The sequence below is a fragment of the Sus scrofa genome, chromosome 2 (genome assembly GCF_000003025.6).
Source record: "Sus scrofa isolate TJ Tabasco breed Duroc chromosome 2, Sscrofa11.1, whole genome shotgun sequence".
In the NCBI taxonomy this organism is placed as follows: Eukaryota; Metazoa; Chordata; class Mammalia; order Artiodactyla; family Suidae; genus Sus; species Sus scrofa.
In genome coordinates, this window is record NC_010444.4 from 76,634,318 (window position 1) to 76,644,554 (window position 10,237).

Consider the following 10,237-nt stretch of genomic DNA (forward strand, 5'->3'; position numbering starts at 1 on the left):
CGGCGCGAGGCGAAGGCGGGGCCGAGACTACAATCCCCACAAGGCCGCGCTCGCCGCCGCCTCGCTCCGCCTCTCCCCTATGCGCCGCTCAGGTGACCCGCTAGAGCGGGGCTGGCTCTGTTTCGAGGGTTCGAGACCCACTGGACGGCCGGGAAAAGTCGAACCTTGGAGGCCCTTTGGGAAATCAGCAGAGTGAAGAGACTGAGTCAGAGGGGCACACGACACCCGCTGTAGTCACTCCCTGAGTCCAGTTTGCTGCTGCCACGTGGCTCCAGAGGGGCTGTCCCTAGATACCTGGATGCGGTCAGGTTCCAATTATCCTCTAGGGCCGCAGACTCCAGTCTCATTTTTCCATCTGTACAGTAGGCAAAGGGGACCTCTTGACTCCAAGGCAAAACAAGCTTATTTTATCAGCAAATTCAGTTATTCATCCTAGTTAAACAGGTGTAAGCCAGATCTCAACCAGGAGCAATAGGTACCACCACTCCCAAGGGACCCTGGGCACTGTCTAGGAATATTTATGGTTGTTAGGATTAGGGGTGCTCCTGACAGCAAAACTTGGAGGCCAGGGATGCTGCTCAACACCCTACAATGCATAAGGCACCCTCGAAACAGACTGGCAAATGTCCACTGTAAGGAAGACCCCAGTTTAACCCCACTGCTAAGCAAGAAGAAAGGTTTAGGTCTAAAAGGACCCTGAAGAGGGAAATTTTTCTACCTTTCCATTTTCTCCCTATTCCACTCCTGCAAGAACCTAGGAGTGCCCCTGCCAGGATCCCACAAAGGTCTACCCTTGGAAGAGAGTGGCTGGACGGGAGACCTCTCCTGGAGTCTCCACTGCAGCACAGCTCTTCAACCCTGCAGGCCTCTGAGAGTCCAACCCCATGTGTTTCTCATCTTAATTTGCAAAGCATTGCCTGGCATGCCCATCTATTCCTGTGTAAAAAAGCACTCCAGGAAATCATACTGCTTGAAGCTGGTCACTCTCTTTTTTTTCTTTTCTTTTTCTTTTATTTATTTGTTTGTTTATTTATTTATTTTGGTCTTTTTGTCTTTTTAGGGACACACCTGCAGCATATGGAGGTTCCCAGGCTAGGGGGTCTAATCAGAGCTGTAGCTGCTGGCATACACCACAGCTCACAGCAATGCCAGATCCTTAATCCACTGAGCAAGGGCAGGGATCAAACCCGCAAACCTCATGGTTCCTAGTCGGATTCGTTAACCACTGCGCCACGACGGGAACTCCTACTTTTTCTTTTCTAAATAAAAACTTGGGAGTTCTTGTCGTGGCGCAGTGGTTAATGAGTCCGACTAGGAACCATGAGGTTGTGGATTCGATCCCTGGCCTCACTCAGTGGGTCGAGGATCCGGTGTTGCCGTGAGCTGTGGTGTAGGTCGCAGACGCGGCTCGGATCCTGTGTTGCTGTGGCTCTGGCATAGGCCGGTGGCTACGGCTCCGATTAGACCCCTAGCCTGGGAACCTCCATATGCCGAGGGAGCAGCCCTAGAAAAGGCAAAAAGACCAAAAAAAAAAAAAAAAAAAAAAAAAAAAGAAAGAAAGAAAAAAAAGAAAAAGAAAAAAAATAAAGAAAAGAAAAACTCATGAAGTTCCCATGTGGTTCAGTGGGTTAAGGATCCAGCATTTTCACTGCTGTTGCTCTGGTTACAGCTGTGGCCCAAGTTCAATCCCTGGCCCAGGAACTTCTGTATACTGAGGTCTTAGCCAAAAAAAGAAAAGGAGAGAAAAGAAATGATCCTTTTCTTCCTACCTCTTGTTTGCCTGCCGCCTTCATCTCCTTTCAGGACAGGAACGGACAAGATTTCTGAAATCCTTTCTTTGCAGACTGAGAGATGCTGGCAGGCCCCCAACCCACCCGTCTGCCTATGAGTTCCCCTAGTCCAGGGACCCTACTGTCATGCTATCCATACAGTATCCTATAACGTGCATATCTGTGCCAACACAAAGAACTCCACCTTGGGGAGGAAAAGCAACAAAGGCCCACTAAATCTTTCCTGAGGAAGTCATGCACCAAGTCAGTGCATCCAAAGAACAGCGCTGAGTGGGGGAGAGAAGCAGTCTGGGAGAGGGGAGGCAGTGTGGAGGGGGCAGAGCCGGGCGCACAACACAGAACAACTGTTTGCTTAGTACAGGGGCATCACTTGTGCTCTGGTACCACCTAGCCATGGGCATAGATACAGCAGAGGAGGTGAAACTGGAGGCAGGCATTGACTCCCAGGTATATACCCCAAAGAATTAAAAACAGGGATTCAGGAGTTCCCGTCGTGGCGCAGTGGTTAACGAATCCGACTAGGAACCATGAGGTTGCGGGTTCGGTCCCTGCCCTTGCTCAGTGGGTTAACGATCAGGCGTTGCCGTGAGCTGTGGTGTAGGTTGCAGACGCAGCTCGGGTCCCGCGTTGCTGTGGCTCTGGTGTAGGCTGGCAGCTGCAGCTCTGATTCAACCCCTAGCCTGGGAACCTCCATATGCCGCGGGAGCGGCCCAAAGAAATAGCAGAAAGACAAAAACAAAACAAAACAAAACAAAAAACAAACAGGGATTCAACTGCTTGTCCAGAAGGAGTTCTCATTGTGGCTCAGCAGGTTAAGAACGCGACTGGTATCCATGAGGATGTGGATTTAATCCCTGGCCTCGCTCAGTGAGTTAAGGATCCACGCAAGCCATGGTGTAGGTCACAGATGTGGCTCCCATCAGCAGGCTTGGATCAGGCGTTGCTGTGGCTGTGGCATAGCCCAGCAGCTGCACCTCTGAGTCGACCCCTAGCCTGGGAACTTTCATCTGCCACAGGCGCAGCCCTGAAAAGACCAAAAAAAAAAAACTTTCACAGGAATGCTCATAGGAGTTCTACTCACAGTAGCCTAGACCTGGAAGCAACAACCCAGGTGGCCAATGATGGATGAGTCAATAAACAGGGCAGGGGCCTTCCAACACCTCCATGTTCTTCAGCATCAGTCACAGATTAGTATGATGTGGGAGCTGTCTGTGCTTATGTTTCCAGGACTAGGATTGGAGTGGGAATAGAAATGGATTGACATCTCCTTCCTGGAAGTCCCACAAAGGCTGGGCACCTGTAAGTGGTGTCTGTGTTCTACCCACCTATGACCCTGTACACCCTTCTGGACAGGGCACCCCAGTGTTTGTGGAGAACTATCTCTCTCACACTCTGAATGCCTGTGGTTCTAGGTTATCAGCTAGCCCCATCAATCAGAGAATTTCCACCCTGCCACAGTGATTGCTTCAGGAATGAACATGTGACTTGAGTTGGGCCAATGAGAGTCAAGTCTTAGGACTTTATCTGAATGTAAAGCAGAGTCTCTCATGGTGCCATAAGGTGGGAGCCTGGGGCTTCCAGGAGTCATTTCTTGTCACCCAACAGTTGAGCTTGTCTGAGAATGAAGCCAAAACAGAAGAGGACAGACCACAGAAAGAAAGAGTAGTCCATGGAGTTCCCGTTGTAGCTCAGCGGAATGAATCTGACTAGTATCCATGAGGATGCAGGTTTGATCCCTGCCCTTGCTCAGTGGGTTAAGGATCCGGCGTTGCCATAAGCTGTGGTGTAGGTCGCAGGTGTGGCTCAGATCTTGCGTTGCTGTGGCTGTGGCCTAGGCCAGCAGGTACAGCTCCTATTAGACCCCTAGCCTGGGAATCTCCATATGCCACAGGTGCAGCCCTAAAAAAAAAAGAAAGAGTAGTCTGTGGCTTCACAGGATTGTTTAAGCACCTTGATCCAGCCATACCAGAATCAGATAGCCCTTGGGCTTTCTTGTGTTTTCTGTTTTGGTTTAAGCTAATTTGAGTCATGACTTCAGCATTTTTTTTTTTTTTTTTCCCAGAGCCACACCTGTGGCCGCTCCTAGGCTATGGGTTGAATTGGAGCTGCAACTGCCAGACTACACCAGAGCCACAGCAACACCAGATCTAAGCCACATCTGCGACCTATGCCACAATTTGGGGCAACACTGGGTATTTTACCCACTGGGCAAGGCCAGGGAGCTAACCCTCAACTTCATGGACACTATGTCGGGTTCTTAACCCACTGAGACACAACAGCAACTGTGACTTGTGTCTTTTATAGACCAAGAGTTTTGACTCATACTGTCCCTTTTGTTCATCATCTAGCACCTCTCACAAGTAATGTTGACCCTCAAAATTCATGATGGTAGGTTAATGTCCAGCACCAAAAGGCAGCAAAGAGATGGAATCGGTCCCCCCTGATTGTAAGATGAGCAGCAAAGAGTGCTGGAGTCAGTTAGAAGCCTGGGTCAGCTGCCAGCCATAAGCCCTGGGCTGCAAGGTCGTCAGTCAATAAATGAAAACGAGTCCTGAGAGAAGTGGGCTGCCCTCCAAGTGTCTGCTATCTTCCAGGGCTGGGGCCAAAATCAACATTCCTTGAGCCAAGTTGTGTAGCTTTTGTCCGTTAGGTTCTTCATCCTGTTGACTTTCTGAGGTTGCTATGGGCAGCTGTATGGGCCCCAGGTGTTTCCCGCCTCTGTGGAGATCTTCCTGTAAATGGGTTTGGGGGGACTTCCTTCAACTGCCCAGGGAAGTCAGATTAAAGGCTGCTAGAGCCTGACAAGCAGGGGAAAGTTGCTGTCTTCTGCTTCCTGGAGGTTACAGGACACTTCCAATAAGTGAGTCCCTGTCTACCTACCCAGACTCTAAGAGGGCTCCATGGCGCGCGCGCCCGCACGATCGGCTGCCAACCATCTGTCACCTGGCAATTCCCCCAGACCGGAAACCATTTGTTTCTATAAAGCAAACCTAAATGTCACAAATTTCTAAAACCCAACCTCTTTGCTCACAACCTTTTAACCCTTAGTTTATACACAATTATAACCTACCTGGTTCTCTGCATTCTGAGGCCTCAGATGCTGAAATAGCAATAATAATGAAGAGTAGTTAATATTTACTAAGCACTTATTTGGAACCACACACACTTCTAAACACTGTATATCAAGAGTTGGTGGCCTAACAGTTAAGGACCTAACATTGTCGCTGCTATGGTATGGATTTGATCCCTAGCCTGGGAACTTCTGCATGCCCCAGGCATGGTCAATAAATAAATAATAAAATAAAATAAACTCTTGATGTCATCTCAATTAGTCCTTCCAACAACTCTAGGAGTTCTCGTGGTGGCTCAGTGGTAATGAACCTGGCTAGTAACTACGAGGACGTGGGTTCCATCCCTGGTCTTGCTTAGTGGGTTAAGGATCTGGTGTTGCTGTGAGCTGTGGTGTAGGTCACAGATGCTGCACTGACTCAACCCCTAGCCTGGGAACTTCCATATGCTGCAGATGTGGCCCTAAAAAAAAAAAAAAAAATCCCAAAACTCCATAAGATAGTACTGCTGGTAACCCAGTCTAAAGATGCAGTCTCCTATCCACCCAATTCTCTCTCTTGCATTACAACCATGTCCTTTTGATTATTTTAACTGATAAAATAATAGGATAGGTTTCTGTGTGCACCTCCCCCACTCACATCCCAAGTTGTTCTGCCTAGCTGTCCACTGGGACTCCAGCTTAGCCAAAAGTAGGTCCTGGCACAGCTAGGAAGACCACAAACCTTTGTTTCTGAGTTTTGCAACTCTTCTCATGACAGGAGGCTGGAAATGCACTCCACCAGGCACACATTCCCAATGACCCTCCCCAAATCCCTGGCCACATGGAGTGGGAGGGTCAGAGCCAAACCCCCATCTCTAGTACTCGCTGTTTTTTCTGGCCCACTTTGTATTTTATTATCTTTCGAGTGTTTGTATCAGCTGGTGATATCTCATTTATCTAGAGTGCTCCACAATGGCTGGAAATTTTGTCTATGGTGATATCCCCGTTGCCTGGCCCACAGTGAGAGCTCAATGCATGTTAATGGCCCACGTTATTATTGTTCAGTGGGCAAGTGGGATGGGATCGCCCAGGCAACTTCTAGTGAGCCGGGCACCCCTTCGCAACCCTCCAAGGATCAAGTGAGCACTGGCGCCACCTACCCACCAAAGGCCGCAAGGTCTGAATCCCTGGCTTCAGGCCAGATAAGGAATTGCAGTTATTTAATGCCTCCCCCAAATACCACATTCACCATCTCTGGCTTTTAGCATCAGAAGGAGGCAGCTTTTGTCTCCAGGCCGCTCTCTTTGAGGCGGGGTGGCGAGACAGCAGTGTCTCCAAAAGGGATCCCTACCAGCAGCAGCACCTGCATCACCTGAGGTCCTTTAGAAATGCAGATTCTTGGAGTTTCTTTTGGAGCAGCGGGTTAAGGAGGGCATTGTCACAGCAGGAGCTCCACCTTCTGCCCCAGAAAGTCCACATGCTGCAGGTACAGTCAAAACAATTTTTGTTTAAGAAAAAGAATTGGTGATGTGCTTACATGGTGGAATACTATGCAGCAAAGAAAAAGGCGAGTGCCAGCAGCACATAACTCTGTACTGCACCTCAGGGCCACAGTGTGGAGTGATGAAGCATGTAGGGGGGAAGCAGTTGTGGGACTCCATTCACACAAAGTATAAAATCAGGCAAAATGCGTCAATGGTGATGAAATTCAGCCACTGGTGACCTCTCAGAGGGGAAGAACTGGGACAGGGCAGAAGGGAGCCTCTTAAGAGGGTGCCAAGAATGGGACTGGAAGGAGGTCACAGAGTACGGGCTTGTATATATTTGTGTGCATTTCTTTTCTTTTCTTTTTTTCCAGCTGTGCTAGTGACACGTGAAAGTTCTCAAGCTAGGGATTGAACCCTTGCCACAGCAGTTACAACACCATATCTTTAATGCTCTGTGTGGGGCCAGGGATTGAACCTGCTTCCACTGATCAAATTAGTGCTCTCAAGACACTGCAGATCTCATTGCACCACAGCGGGAACTCCTACATCTCTTTCTGTACAACCGTTTATCTGTATTTCGCACATATATTCTACTGGTTCTATTTCTCTGAAGAACCCTAATCCAAGCTGCCAGGGTGGCTCTCTGGCATCTCTTTGCTTGGAAACCCAACTTCTGAGGCTGGGTAGGTGGGTGCTAGGTCTGACTGTATAGAAGGGGGCTGGGTTCTGGGAGGGGGCTTCCTCTGAAAAGTCCCCTGGGTCTCCTATCTCTGGCCAAGCTCCCCTCCCCCACCCCCACCCCCAATCAGCTGGGTGAGCAGTGGTGCTATTTTCAGGAGCCCCCTCCCCCCCCATTTCCTTCCTTGCTATGTGAGAAGCCCACTTCCTGACTCTGTCTCACTCTCTCCCCTGGGGTTGGGGCGAGGACAAACTTGCCTCCTGGGGTGTTTCTCCATCAAGTCCAGGGTCCCAGACCCTGACTTTGGGCCTGCCTCCCTGTCTGTACCCCAAACCAAAACTGGCTGCACCTCGTACAGATCGCAGCTCAGAATGAATATACAGATGTCCTTGTTCAAATACGATTAGGAATTTCAAGACACAAGTCAGAGAGCGGTAAAGTGCAGGTGGGGCCCTTCTGAGTTCTGGGCCCAGGGTAACAGCATGGGTCTTAGTGCATGACGCCGGCACTGCCCCAACCACCTGAAGCTCTCCCCCCACCTCCTGGTTTCACAAAGTTTTATTCATGTATTTTATCATGTATTCCTGTGCTAAAATACACACACCATAAATTCACCATCTCCGCCATTTAAGTGCACAGCCCAGTGGCATCAAGCCCACGCATATTGTCGCCCCACCATCCCCACTGTCATCTCCAGGACTTGCGTATCTTCCCAAACTGGAACTCTGTCCCCATGAAACACTGACTCCCCCACCCCTCCCCCAGCCGCTGCCCTACCATCCCCTTCCTGTCACTGTGGATCTGACTCCTCTAGGGACCTCATGTGAGTGGAATCCAACAGTCTTTGTCCTTCTGTGTCTGGGTTCTCTCACTGAGCATCGCGTCCTCGAGGTCCAGCCACCTTAAAGCAGGTGTCAGAATCCCCTTCCTTTTTAAGGCTGAGTCATAATCTGTGTGGATGGACCACATTTGTTCATCCCTTGGTCCACTTGTGTTGCCTCTACATTTGGCAGCTGAGAATCATGCTGCCATGGACATTCATGTTCAGGTATGTGTTTGAGTCCTTGCTTTCAATTCTTTTGGATCTTTACCAAGAAGCACAAACATTAAATTTTTTAAGGCAACACCCGGAGTTCCCACTGTGGCTCAGTGGTTAATGAATCTGACTAGGAACCATGAGGCTGCAGGTTCAATCCCTGGCCTTGCTCAGTGGGTTAAGGATCTGGCATTGCTGTAAGCTGTGGTGTAGGTCACAGATGTGGCTCAGATCCCGCGTTGCTGTGGCTCTGGTGTAGGCTGGTGGCTACGGCTCTGATTAGACCCCTACCCTGGGAACCTCCATATGCCATAGAAGCAGCCCTAGAAATGCCCCCCCCCCAGAGGCAACACCCATGGCATGCAGAAATTCCTTGGACAGGGAATGAACCTGAAACACATCAGTGACAACACCGGATTTTTCACCCACTAAGCCACCAGGGAACTCCCCACAAACATTAATTTTTAATAGACAGTCTTTGTTTACCCATCTAGTTGTATTTCAGCTTCTGGCTAATCCTAACAGTGAAACATCCTTTGCCCAGCAAAACTCAGAAGACACATCCAAATGTGAAGAAGAGGAAAAAAATCACCCATAACCTCATTTCCCAGTGTCCTCCCATCCCCACCATGGTGTGTTTTTCTTAGAGGAGGAACCTACCATTTCTCTGTTTCCTGGAGGCATCGTTATGAATCTTTTTTTTTTTTTTTTGTCTTTTTAGGGCCATACCTGTGGAATATGGAGGTTCCCAGGCAAAGGGTCAAATTGGAGCTGTAGCTGCCGGCCTACACCACAGCCACAGCAATGCCAGCTCTGAGCCCAATCTGTGACCTACACCACAGCTCACGGCAACACCGGATCCTTAACCCATTGAGCGAGGCCAGGGATTGAACCCTCAACCTCATGGTTCCTAGTCAGTTTTGTTTCCATCGCGCCACGACAGGAGCTCTGATTGTGAACCTTCTTATTGGGATCTTCCCTGCCAGTCGTGCCCACGAGTGGGATGTGCCCCACGTGGTTTTTGTTTCACCTACTGTGGAAACAACCTACACGTCCATTAAAAGGGAACTGAGTATATGGTCAGTGGGCCAGTCCCTGGGGGTTGCATGAGGTGATTGCAAGGTGGAAGAAGGGACCATCGGTGCAGTGTGGCTGAAAGCCACTCTGTGTGTTAAAAAGAAAAAAAAGAAAAGTGGGGAAGGTCTCTTTACACCTGCTCACAGGAGACCAAGATGCCTGAGACTTTCGGCACTGAAACAGGAGCAACTGGAAATCTTGGCTATTTTGAAATTAGGTTGTCCATTTCCTGGGGAATAGGACTGGGAGAAAGATGTTGTATGCATGGCATTTTAGAATCCTTTGAAAAAAAAATTTTTTTGGTCTTTTTAAGGCCACACCCTTGGCATATAGAGGTTCCCAGGCTAGGGGTTGAATTGGAGCTGCAACTGCTGGTCTGCACCACAGCCACATCAAAGCCAGGCCCAAGCCGAATCTTCAACCTATACCATAGCTCACAGCAACACCAGATCCTTAACCTACTGAGCAAGACCAGGGATCGAACCTACATCCTCATAAGAATTCTTTGAATTCTGAACTATGTAAATATATTGCCCGTAAAAACATAAATCGAGAGTTCCGTGGTCAAATTCAGCAGGTGAAGCATCTAGAGTTGTCACTGCTGTGACTTGTTTATCTGCTGTGGTGCAAATTCAATCTCTGTGCCAAACAAACACATCAAAAAAAACCAAAACAACAACAACAACCCAAAAACCCATAAAGTCATATAAAAAGACTAACAGCCTTGTATTTATCTGCATACCTCAGGGCTGCATTTTTTTTTTTTTTTTGGCCCTGCCTGTACATTTGGAAATGACAGACCAGGGATTGAACTTGAGCCACAGAAGTGGTAATGATGACCCCACTGAGGCACCAGGGAATTAATTCATTTTAATTTATTTTTTATTTAATTTTTTATCTTTCTAGGGCCGCACCCAGGGCATTTGGAGGTTCCCAGGCTAGGGGTCGAATTGGAGCTGTAGCCTCTGGCCTGCACAACAGCCACAGCAGCACCAGATCCAAGCCTTGCCTGCGACCTATAATGCAGTTCACAGCAATGCTGGACCTTAACCCACTGAGTGAGGCCAGGGATTGAACCTGCGGTCTCATGGATACTAGTCAGATTCATTTCTGCTGAGC